Source organism: Salvelinus alpinus, chromosome 3 (genome assembly GCF_045679555.1).
Source record: "Salvelinus alpinus chromosome 3, SLU_Salpinus.1, whole genome shotgun sequence".
In the NCBI taxonomy this organism is placed as follows: Eukaryota; Metazoa; Chordata; class Actinopteri; order Salmoniformes; family Salmonidae; genus Salvelinus; species Salvelinus alpinus.
The window spans coordinates 4,972,171-4,984,670 of NC_092088.1; the positions used below are offsets into that span (position 1 = coordinate 4,972,171).

At 42.8% G+C, this 12,500-nt stretch overlaps 1 protein-coding gene across 1 annotated transcript in view; it reads left to right on the top strand.

Annotated features, from left to right (window-relative positions):
- The window catches only part of LOC139569688 (uncharacterized), a 147,713-nt gene extending 146,745 nt beyond the window's left edge, over window positions 1–968 (top strand). The window contains exon 14 of the mRNA XM_071391096.1: window positions 1–968. This exon is cut by the window's left edge and continues 245 nt beyond it. The gene's annotated coding sequence lies outside the window, so the exon portion shown is untranslated.
- The last annotated feature ends 11,532 nt before the right edge of the window (window positions 969–12,500 follow it).

A 12,500-nucleotide genomic window follows, 5' to 3' on the forward strand; every position in this document is an offset into this window, starting at 1 on the left:
GTCCTCCTCCCAGCCCCAGAAGACTCCCTCCTGTTAGTCCCAACTACAAGTCCTCCTCCCAGCCCCAGAAGACTCCCTCCTGTTAGTCCCAACCTCAAGTCCTCCTCCCAGCCCCAGAAGACCCCCTCCTGTTAGTCCCAACCTCAAGTCCTCCTCCCAGCCCCAGAAGACTCCCTCCTGTTAGTCCCACCCCCAGCTCCTCATCCTCCCAGTCCCAGAAGACTCCCTCCTGTTAGTCCCAACCACAAGTCCTCCTCCCAGCCCCAGAAGAACCCCTCCTGTTAGTTCCAACCACAAGTCCTCTTCCCAGCCCCAGAAGACTCCCTCCTGTTAGTCCCAACCACAAGTCCTCCTCCCAGCCCCAGAAAAACCCCTCCTGTTAGTCCCAACTACAAGTCCTCCTCCCAGCCCCAGAAGACTCCCTCCTGTTAGTTCCAACCACAAGTCCTCTTCCCAGCCCCAGAAGACTCCCTCCTGACACTGAGCCCATCCAGTGAATGCTAACTAGTTTTTTACACGTTACATGTCGAATGATCTCCAATACACTTTAGAATTGGATTTATTGTTGCCTCTGAGGCATTTCAGACGGTTGTTAGGGAACCCTCCATGGCATTTCAGACGGTTGTTAGGGAACTCTCTGGCATTTCAGACGGTTGTTAGGGAACTCTCTGGCATTTCAGACGGTTGTTAGGGAACCCTCCATGGCATTTCAGACGGTTGTTAGGGGACCCTCTATGGCATTTCAGACGGTTGTTAGGGAACCCTCCATGGCATTTCAGACGGTTGTTAGGGGACCCTCTATGGCATTTCAGACGGTTGTTAGGGAACTCTCTGGCATTTCAGACGGTTGTTAGGGAACTCTCTGGCATTTCAGACGGTTGTTAGGGAACCCTCCATGGCATTTCAGACGGTTGTTAGGGGACCCTCTATGGCATTTCAGACGGTTGTTAGGGAACCCTCCATGGCATTTCAGACGGTTGTTAGGGGACCCTCTATGGTATTTCAGACGGTTGTTAGGGGACCCTCTATGGTATTTCAGACGGTTGTTAGGGGACCCTCCATGGCATTTCAGACGGTTGTTAGGGGACCCTCTATGGCATTTCAGACGGTTGTTAGGGAACCCTCCATGGCATTTCAGACGGTTGTTAGGGAACCCTCCATGGCATTTCAGACGGTTGTTAGGGGACCCTCTATGGTATTTCAGACGGTTGTTAGGGGACCCTCTATGGCATTTCAGACGGTTGTTAGGGAACTCTCTGGCATTTCAGACGGTTGTTAGGGAACTCTCTGGCATTTCAGACGGTTGTTAGGGAACCCTCCATGGCATTTCAGACGGTTGTTAGGGGACCCTCTATGGCATTTCAGACGGTTGTTAGGGAACCCTCCATGGCATTTCAGACGGTTGTTAGGGGACCCTCTATGGTATTTCAGACGGTTGTTAGGGGACCCTCTATGGCATTTCAGACGGTTGTTAGGGGACCCTCTATGGTATTTCAGATGGTTGTTAGGGGACCCTCTATGGCATTTCAGACGGTTGTTAGGGGACCCTCTATGGCATTTCAGACGGTTGTTAGGGGACCCTCTATGGCATTTCAGACGGTTGTTAGGGGACCCTCTATGGCATTTCAGACGGTTGTTAGGGGACCCTCTATGGCATTTCAGACGGTTGTTAGGGGAACCTCTATGGTATTTCAGACGGTTGTTAGGGGACCCTCTATGGTATTTCAGATGGTTGTTAGGGGACCCTCTATGGTATTTCAGATGGTTGTTAGGGGACTCTCTATGGCATTTCAGACGGTTGTTAGGGGACCCTCTATGGCATTTCAGACGGTTGTTAGGGGACCCTCTATGGCATTTCAGACGGTTGTTAGGGGACCCTCTATGGTATTTCAGACGGTTGTTAGGGGACCCTCTATGGTATTTCAGATGGTTGTTAGGGGACCCTCTATGGTATTTCAGATGGTTGTTAGGGGACCCTCTATGGTATTTCAGACGGTTGTTAGGGGACCCTCTATGGTATTTCAGATGGTTGTTAGGGGACCCTCTATGGTATTTCAGATGGTTGTTAGGGGACCCTCTATGGTATTTCAGACGGTTGTTAGGGATACCTCTATGGTATTTCAGACGGTTGTTAGGGGACCCTCTATGGCATTTCAGACGGTTGTTAGGGGACCCTCTATGGTATTTCAGACGGTTGTTAGGGGACCCTCTATGGCATTTCAGATGGTTGTTAGGGGACCCTCTATGGCATTTCAGACGGTTGTTAGGGGACCCTCTATGGTATTTCAGATGGTTGTTAGGGGACCCTCTATGGTATTTCAGACGGTTGTTAGGGGACCCTCTATGGTATTTCAGATGGTTGTTAGGGGACCCTCTATGGTATTTCAGATGGTTGTTAGGGGACCCTCTATGGTATTTCAGACGGTTGTTAGGGATACCTCTATGGTATTTCAGATGGTTGTTAGGGATACCTCTATGGTATTTCAGACGGTTGTTAGGGATACCTCTATGGTATTTCAGATGGTTGTTAGGGGACCCTCTATGGTATTTCAGACTGTTGTTAGGGGACCCTCTATGGTATTTCAGACGGTTGTTAGGGATACCTCTATGGTATTTCAGACGGTTGTTATGGGACCCTCTATGGTATTTCAGACGGTTGTTAGGGGACCCTCTATGGTATTTCAGACGGTTGTTAGGGATACCTCTATGGTATTTCAGACGGTTGTTAGGGGACCCTCTATGGTATTTCAGACGGTTGTTAGGGATACCTCTATGGTATTTCAGACGGTTGTTAGGGGACCCTCTATGGTATTTCAGACGGTTGTTAGGGATACCTCTATGGTATTTCAGACGGTTGTTAGGGATACCTCTATGGTATTTCAGACGGTTGTTAGGGGACCCTCTATGGTATTTCAGACGGTTGTTAGGGATACCTCTATGGTATTTCAGACGGTTGTTAGGGATACCTCTATGGTATTTCAGACGGTTGTTAGGGGACCCTCTATGGTATTTCAGACGGTTGTTAGGGATACCTCTATGGTATTTCAGACGGTTGTTATGGGACCCTCTATGGTATTTCAGACGGTTGTTAGGGGACCCTCTATGGTATGTCAGACGGTTGTTAGGGATACCTCTATGGTATTTCAGACGGTTGTTAGGGGACCCTCTATGGTATTTCAGACGGTTGTTAGGGATACCTCTATGGTATTTCAGACGGCTGTTAGGGGACCCTCTATGGTATTTCAGATGGTTGTTAGGGGACCCTCTATGGTATTTCAGACGGTTGTTAGGGATACCTCTATGGTATTTCAGACGGTTGTTAGGGAACCCTGATAAGATAATTTTTTCTCCAGGTACATAACCCAATTTAAATATATTCCTCAGTCTGCAAACCAGAATTTGTAAGATCCTTGTCGAATGAAACAGACGGAGGCCCAGCTAAAATAATCAAAAAGGTTTATTCACGGGAACGTTCTAAAGTCAAGAATATACAAAACAATTCATTTTATACTGACTTCTCACGCCCACACATTCACACAACCATACGCACACACATGTCCTGCTACCCAGCCGCCAGAGATTAGTGACTTTGTCCTTGAGCCGTACTCCCCGTTCTCTCCCAAATCTCTAGTCAGGTCGGCACCAAGCTCAGACAGTCTGTCTTTAAAATACCATAAAGAAATATTGTTTTACCCTAATTCTGACTAGGACTACACATTTATTGATTATGATTTTATACATTCTAATCTATTCCATACAATTATATGTTTCAGGGCGGAATATTCTAATCATTCAATTAACAGATCATTCTCAACTAACAGAACCCTCTATGGCATTTCAGACGGTTGTTATGGGACCCTCTATGGCATTATAGATGGTTGTTAGGGAACCCTCTATGGCATTTCAGATGGTTGTTAGGGAACCCTCTATGGCATTTCAGACGGTTGTTATGGGACCCTTCATGGCATTTCAGACGGTTGTTAGGGAACCCTCCATGGCATTTCAGACGGTTGTTATGGGACCCTCCATGGCATTTCAGACGGTTGTTATGGGACCCTCTATGGTATTTCAGACGGTTGTTAGGGAACCCTCTATGGTATTTCAGACGGTTGTTATGGGACCCTCTATGGCATTTCAGATGGTTGTTATGGAACCCTCCATGGCATTTCAGACGGTTGTTATGGGACCCTCTATGGCATTTCAGATGGTTGTTAGGGAACCCTCTATGGTATTTCAGATGGTTGTTAGGGGATCCTCTATGGTATTTCAGATGGTTGTTAGTGGATCCTCTATGGCATTTCAGACGGTTGTTAGGGGACCCTCCATGACATTTCAGACCGTTGTTATGGAACCCTCTATGGTATTTCAGACGGTTGTTAGGGAACCCTCTATGGTATTTCAGACGGTTGTTAGGGAACCCTCTATGGTATTTCAGACGGTCTGTTTTTTATGATTGGGTTTTGCTTTTCTTCTATTGTGTATAATAATGTGTTTTGTGTATAATGTAATGAATGTGTAGTTTAATGTGTTTACTGTATTTTGATGTGTTTTGTAGTGCCGTACAGGACTCATCTGGGAAAGAAACCTTGTCTCAGCATTGACTCCCTGTCTAAATAAAGACACCTTGGTCTCAGCATTGACTCCCTGTCTAAATAAAGACACCTTGGTCTCAGCATTGACTCCCTGTTTAAATAAAGACACCCTGGTCTCAGCATTGACTCCCTGTCTAAATAAAGACACCTTGGTCTCAGCATTGACTCCCTGTCTAAATAAAGACACCCTGGTCTCAGCATTGACTGCCTGTCTAAATAAAGACACCTTGGTATCAGCATTGACTCCCTGTCTAAATAAAGACACCTTGGTCTCAGCATTGACTCCCTGTCTAAATAAAGACACCTTGGTCTCAGTATTGACTCCCTGTCTAAATAAAGACACCTTGGTCTCAGTATTGACTCCCTGTCTAAATAAAGACACCTTGGTCTCAGCATTGACTCCCTGTCTAAATAAAGACACACTGGTCTTGGCATTGAATCCCTGTCTAAATAAAGACACCTTGGTCTCAGTATTGACTCCCTGTCTAAATAAAGACACCTTGGTCTCAGCATTGAATCCCTGTCTAAATAAAGACACCTTGGTCTTAGCATTGACTCCCTGTATGAATAAAGACACCTTGGTCTCAGCATTGACTCCCTGTCTAATTAAAGACACCTTGGTCTCAGCATTGACTCCCTGTCTAAATAAAGACACCTTGGTCTCAGCATTGACTCCCTGTCTAAATAAAGACACCTTGGTCTCAGCATTGACTCCCTGTCTAAATAATGACACCCTGGTCTCAGCATTGACCCCCTGTCTAAATAAAGACACCTTGGTCTCAGCATTGACTCCCTGTCTAAATAAAGACACCTTGGTCTCAGCATTGACTCCCTGTTTAAATAAAGACACCTTGGTCTCAGCATTGACTCCCTGTCTAAATAAAGACACCTTGGTCTCAGTATTGACTCCCTGTCTAAATAAAGACACCTTGGTCTCAGCATTGACTCCCTGTTTAAATAAAGACACCTTGGTCTCAGCATTGACTCCCTGTCTAAATAAAGACACCTTGGTCTCAGCATTGACTCCCTGTCTAAATAAAGACACCTTGGTCTCAGCATTGACTCCCTGTCTAAATAAAGACACCTTGGTCTCAGCATTGACTCCCTGTCTAAATAAAGACACCTTGGTCTCAGCATTGACTCCCTGTCTAAATAAAGACACCTTGGTCTCAGCATTGACTCCCTGTCTAAAGAAAGACACCTTGTTCTCGGCATTGACTCCCTGTCTAAATAAAGGTTAAATAAATAAAACATTTAAGCCATTTCTGTTTCCTGATACATTTTCATTGACCAGTGAGTGGGGTGTGATGTTATAGTGCACATGAACGTTTGCAAGACTCACTAGGTAGAAGTTGTTATAATCATTATATTTCAGTTGTTAAATGTTATTTTTGTTGTTTTAGTCCTGAGGGATTCTCAGTCTCTGTCTTGTCACTGTGAACACGTATTCTGTACATTCACATTATCAACTTGATATTAAACTAAATGTTTATATATATATATTTGTATTATGTATTTGTGTTTCATGTCATCTTTTTCCGTTGAAAACCACATGGATATGACTCAACATTGGCATAAAGGGGTAATTTGCGGTTTAAAGAACAATAAAGCAGTAACTCTGCCACCTTTTGGAGGTAAATTGCAGATTTCCCTTTTAATGTCTTATCCATATAGTTCCATCAGATGGGTGGATCACGTGGAAACAAACCTATAAAAATTGCATTTCATGGGAAAACAAAACGAGAGAGAGAGAAAGAAGTTCGCTCAACCATGTCTGTCAGTTTAACACTCACAAATCAAAGTTTAAACTATAAGCCGTTTGTCCTGGTTTGACATCATATCCTCGTCCCAAATGCCACTCTGTTCCCTATATAGTGCCCTACTTTTGACCAGAGTCCTATTGGAATAGGGTTCCATTTACAAAAGTGGTGCACTAGATAGGGTATATAGTGACATTTGGGACACACCCAATATCTGCAGTGTATTTGCCTTTCAAAAAAAAACATTTGTTTCTCTGAAGTGGATATTTGTTACAGGCTTATAGAATGATATATTTTACAAGTGTTTTTTAATATGAAGATACAGTAAGCTGATGGTTTTTCCTCATAACCGTTATTAACATTAGGTTCAGCAGGATCGTGTTCAAAGTAGACACGAAACAGAAGAAAAGCAGTCAGAAACTGAGCGAACATCATCCGATACATTTTTTGTTGTTGTCTTGAAGAGTTCTGTTGAAGATAAGCTTAACATTTTGAGTGTTGTTTTTTAACCTCATTCAGTGTTGTACATTTTCCTCTTTACAGTCTCTCTGTCTGTTGGTTGGGCCCCATTCACAACAGAGAGGCTTCTTATGGGAGAGAAAACTATATCAAGATGGAGAGAAAGATGGAGATGGAGACAGAGACAGAGAGAGGTGGAGAGAGACAGACAGAGAGAGAGAGAGAGAGAGAGAGAGAGAGAGAGAGAGAGAGAGAGAGAGAGAGAGAGAGAGAGAGAGAGAGAGAGAGAGAGAGAGAGAGAGAGAGAGAGAGAGAGAGAGAGAGAGAGAGAGAGAGAGAGAGAGAGAGAATGGTAATTGAGAGAGAGAGAGAGAGAGAGAGAGAGAGAGAGAGAGAGAGAGAGAGAGAGAACGCAGCCTCAAATGCAGCCTCAAACTCACCCCCAACACTTCACACAGGAGCAACAGATCAATAGGCACCCCGCCCAGACCAGCGAGACACACACCCCCCCATAGAGGACCCACGCCGAGAGGAACTACATCCGGACCACAACACCACCAGCCACATCCACACTCCCACCCCAACCAATCAACCAACACCCCTTCAAGTCAACCATGCCCACGCCCCATTTAGGCCCCCTCAGATCAGACCTATGCCCCTCCTGACTACCCCATGCCCCCCACTCCTGCAAAGAGGGCCTCAACATGGAAATCACACATACGCCCAGGCCGTGAGCAGGCAAACAGGCCCAACCCCCACTCTTACACTAGCCCAAGCCAATGGCATGTACCAGATGCTCAGCAGGCTCTGCTCACACTTACTGGCCTGAGGCCAAACCACACGGCCAACAACATTGGACACTTTAACATTTTCACTATCTCATCCTGGAATAGCCAAGGCCTGAGGTCATCTGCCTTTGGCCTAAAGAGCAGGAACCTGCTCTTTGTCATCTTACAAGAAACTTGGTATAGAGGAGATGGACCCACTGGTTGCCCTCTAGGTTACAGAGAGCTGGTCACATCCACCACACTACCAGGTGTGAAAAAGGGAAGACACTCAGGGGGTATGCTAATTTGGTATAGAGCAGACCTAACTCACTCTATTAAATTAATCAAAACAGGAACATTTTACATTTGTCTAGAAATTCAAAAGGAAATGATCTTAACAGAGAAAAAGGATTCCCCATACTTTAATAAAGACAGACTCCTTTGGTAGCTGCACCTATAGCTCATCTCTTGGCAGTTGTACTGTAGGCTACTTCATCACTGACCTCAACCCAGAGTCTCTCAGAGCGTTCACATTCAGCCCACTGACACCCCTATCAGATCACAGCAAAATCACAGTCTACTTGAACAGAGCAATACTCAATCATGAGACATCAAAGCCAAAGGAACTGAGTAAGAAATGCTATAGACGGAAGGAATGTAGTGTGGAAACCTACCAAAAAAACTATTAGGCAACAACAAATTCAATCCCTTTTAGACAACTTCCTGGACAAAACGTTCCACTGTAATACTGAAGGTGTAAACTTGGCAGTAGAAAATCTTAAATGTATATTTGACCTCTCAGCTTCCTTATCAAATCAAAAAAAATTCAAACAGAAAACCGAAGAAAATGAACAACAATGACAAATGGTTTGATGAAAAATGCAAAGACCTAAGAAAGACATTAAAAAACCTGTCCAACCAAAAACATAGAGATCCAGAAAACCTGAGTCTATGCCTTCACTATGGTGAATCACTAAAACAATACAGAAATACACTACGGAAAAATAAGGAACAGCGCGTCAGAAATCAGCTCAATGAAATTGAAGAATCCATAGACTCTAACCACTTCTGGGAAAATTGGAAAACAAACAACAACACAAAGAGATATCTATCCAAGATGGAGATGTATAGATAAACCCCTTCTACAATATTTGTGTCTCTATAACAAAGAACAAACAGCAAAGACATATACATGATCAAACACAAATCTTAGAATCAACTATTAACCTCTCTTGGTTAGGGGGCAGTATTTTGACGTCCGGATGAAAAACGTGCCCAAAGTAAACTGCCTGTTACTCAGGCCCAGAAGCTAGGATATGCATATAATTGGTAGATTCGGATAGAAAACACTCTAAAGTTTCTAAAACTGTTAAAATAATGTCTGTGAGTATAACAGAACTGATATGGTCTTCCACTATTTTCAATGGCTATCACTTTTTTATTAAGTCCTCCCAGATTGCAGTTCCTAGGGCTTCCACTAGATGTCAACAGTCTTTAGAAAGAGTTTCAGGCTGGTTTTTGGAAAAATGAACCAGAAATTGTAGTTTTTCTAGGTGGCTTCCTTTCTGGCTGTAGTGTTTCCAAGCACGTGGAAGAGAGCGCGTTCTTTGGTATTTTTCTCCAGTAAAGTCAATAACGATTCTCCATCTTAAATTGTATCGTTTACTTACGTATTAGGGTACCTAAGGTTTGATTATAAACGTTGTTTGACTTGTTTGGAAAAGTTTATTAGTAACGTTTGGGATTAATTTTGTATGTATTTTGATGGAGGGAAACTGTGTGGATTATTGACTGAAGCGCGCCAGCTAAACTGAGTTTTTATGGATATAAAGAAGGACTTTATCGAACTAAAGGACCATTTGTGATGTATCTGGGACCTTTTGGAGTGCCAACAGAAGAAGATCATCAAAGGTAAGGCATTTTTTATATCGCTATTTCTGACTTTCGTGTTGCACCTGCCTGGTTGAAATATGTTTTTCATGTGTTTATATGCGGGGCGCTGTCCTCAGATAATCGCATGGTTTGCTTTCGCCGTAAAGCCTTTTTGAAATCTGACACAGCGGCTGGATTAACAAGAAGTTAAGCTACATTTTGATGTATCACACTTTTATGAAAGTTAAATATTTATAATACTGTAGTTTGAATTTCGCGCTCTGCAATTTCACCGGATGTTGGCCAGGTGGGACGCTACCTTCCTACCTGCCCATAAGAAGTTAAGGACTGCCAAAACCCACTGGAAATATTTAGGGCTAACTTATTCCTTGCCACCCACTCTGAACCTAACTGCAGCTCTTTGTTGAGTGTTGCAGTCATTTCAGTCGCTGTAGTAGCTGACGGGTATAGTGTTGAGTCATCCGCATACATAGACACTCTGGTTTCACTCAAAGTCAGTGGCATGTCGTTAGTCAAATTTGAAAAAAGTAAGGGGGCCTAAACAGCTACCCCGGGGAATTCCTGATTCTAACTGGATTATATTTGAGAGGCTTCCATTAAATAACACCCTCTGTGTTCTGTCAGACAAGTAACTCTTTATCCACATTATAGCAGGCGGTGTAAAGCCATAACACATACGTTGTTCCAGCAGCAGACTCAATAATCAATAATCAATAATGATCAATGATCAATAATGTCAAAAGCTGCACAAGACAGCCCCCGCAAACATTTTATCAGCAATTTCTCTCAGCCAATCATCAGTCATGTGTGTAAGTGCTGTGCTTGTTGAACGTCCGTCCCTATAAGCACGCTGAAATTCTGTTGTCTACTTGTTTACTGTAAAATAACATTGTATCTGGTCAAACACAATTGTTTCCAGAAGTGTACTAAGGGTTGGTAACAGGCTGATTGGTCGGCTATTTGAGCCAGTAAAGGGGGTATTTACTATTCTTGGGTAGCGGAATGACTTCAGCTTCCCTCCAGGCCTGAGGGCACACGCTCTCTTGTAGGCTTAAATTTAAGATGTGTCATATGTAATATCGTCCGCTATTATCCTCAGTAATTTTCCATCCAGATTGTCAGACCCCGGTAGCTTGTCATTGTTGATAGACAACAATACTTTTTTTCACCTCTTCCACACGGACTTTACGGAATTCAAAAGTACAATTCTTGTCTTTCATAATTTGATCCGATATACTTGGATGTGTAGTGTCAGAGTTTGTTGCTGGCATGTCATCCCTAAGTTGGCTTATCTTGCCAATGAAAAAGTCATTAAAGTAGTTTGTAATATAGTGGGCTTTGTGATGAATCATCTGATTCAATAAATGAAGAAGTCGAGTTAAACTTTTTTTTTTTTTAAAGATCATTTAAGACGCCCCAAAGCTTTTTACTATCAGTTTTTGTAATTTATCTTTGTTTCATAGTGTAGTTTATTTTTATAAATATTTAGTTTAGTCACATGATTTCTTAATTTGCAGTACGTTTGCCAATCAGTTGGGCTGACAGACTTAATTGCCATACCTTTTGCCTCATCCCTCTCTACCATAAAATGTTTAATTTCCTCATCAATCCAAGGGGATTTAACCGTCTTTACAGCCATTTTTTGTGTCATAAATGTGTCAAGTGCGGCGTCTGGTTGCTCCTCATTAAACACCACAGACCAGCAAATATTCTTTACATCTTCAACATAGGAATCACTACAAAACGTATTGTATGACCTCTTATACACTATATAAGGTCCAGCCTTTGGAACTCTGGTTTTCCTAGATATGGCTACAATATTGTGATCACTACATCCTATGGACGTGGATACTGCTTTAAAGCAAATATCTGCAACGTTAGTAAAAATGTGATCAATACATGTTGATTATTTAATTCCTGTGCTGTTTGTAACTACCCTGGTAGGTTGACTGACAACCTGATCCAGGTTGCAGGCGCTGGTTACAGTTTGAAGTTTTTTCCTGAGTGGGCAGCTTGATGATAACCAGTCAATATTTAAATAACCCCAAAAATATACTTCTCTGTTGATATCACATTATCAAGCATTTCACACATATTATCCAGATACTGACTGTTATCACTTGGTGGTCTATAGCAGCTTCCCACCAGAATGGGCTTTAGGTGAGGCAGATGAACCTGTAGCCATATGACTTCAACAGTATTTTAACATCTCTAAGCTTTACAGGAATGTGGTTCTGAATATAAACCGCAACACCGCCTCCGCTGTCTTTTCGGTAGATCTAATAAATTGTATTGCTTCCCCTGAATCATCAAAGGTATTATCTAAGTGAGTTTCAGAGGTAGTCCGAATATGAATGTCATCTGTTATAAGCAAGTTATTGACTTCCTGGATCTTGTTTCTTAGGCAACATTATTAAGCTACATATGTTAATATGGGCTATTTTTTAGCACTTTTCTGGGTTGCTTGATTATTTTTAATGCTTTACTGGGAAGCTTATCAGAGGTAGACTTACTCATGTTATTTACATTGGAGCTGATAGTGCAGGGTGAGCTGCATAACGTGTTCTTCCTATTATTGCACATCGTCTCAGTGCTAACTGTCACGCCCTGACCTTAGATATCTCTGTTTTTATATATATTTTGGTTAGGTCAGGGTGTGACTAGGGTGGGTATGCTAGTTTGGTCTTGTCTAGGGTTTTTGTATATCTAGTTTTTTTTTTGTAGGTCTAGGTATATACAGTATATGTCTATGGTGGCCTGATATGGTTCCCAATCAGAGGCAGCTGTTTATCGTTGTCTCTGATTGGGGACCATATTTAGGTAGCCATTTTCCCCTTGGGTATTTGTGGGTTCTTGTCTATGTGTAGTTGCCTGTTCAGCACTCATTTGTATAGCTACACGGTTCGTTTTCGTTATTTTGTTCGTTTTGGTTCAGTGTTCCTTCGTATAATAAAGAAGAATGTACGCATAACCACGCTGCACCTTGGTCTCCTCCTTTTGACGGCCATGACAGAATTCCCCACCACAAA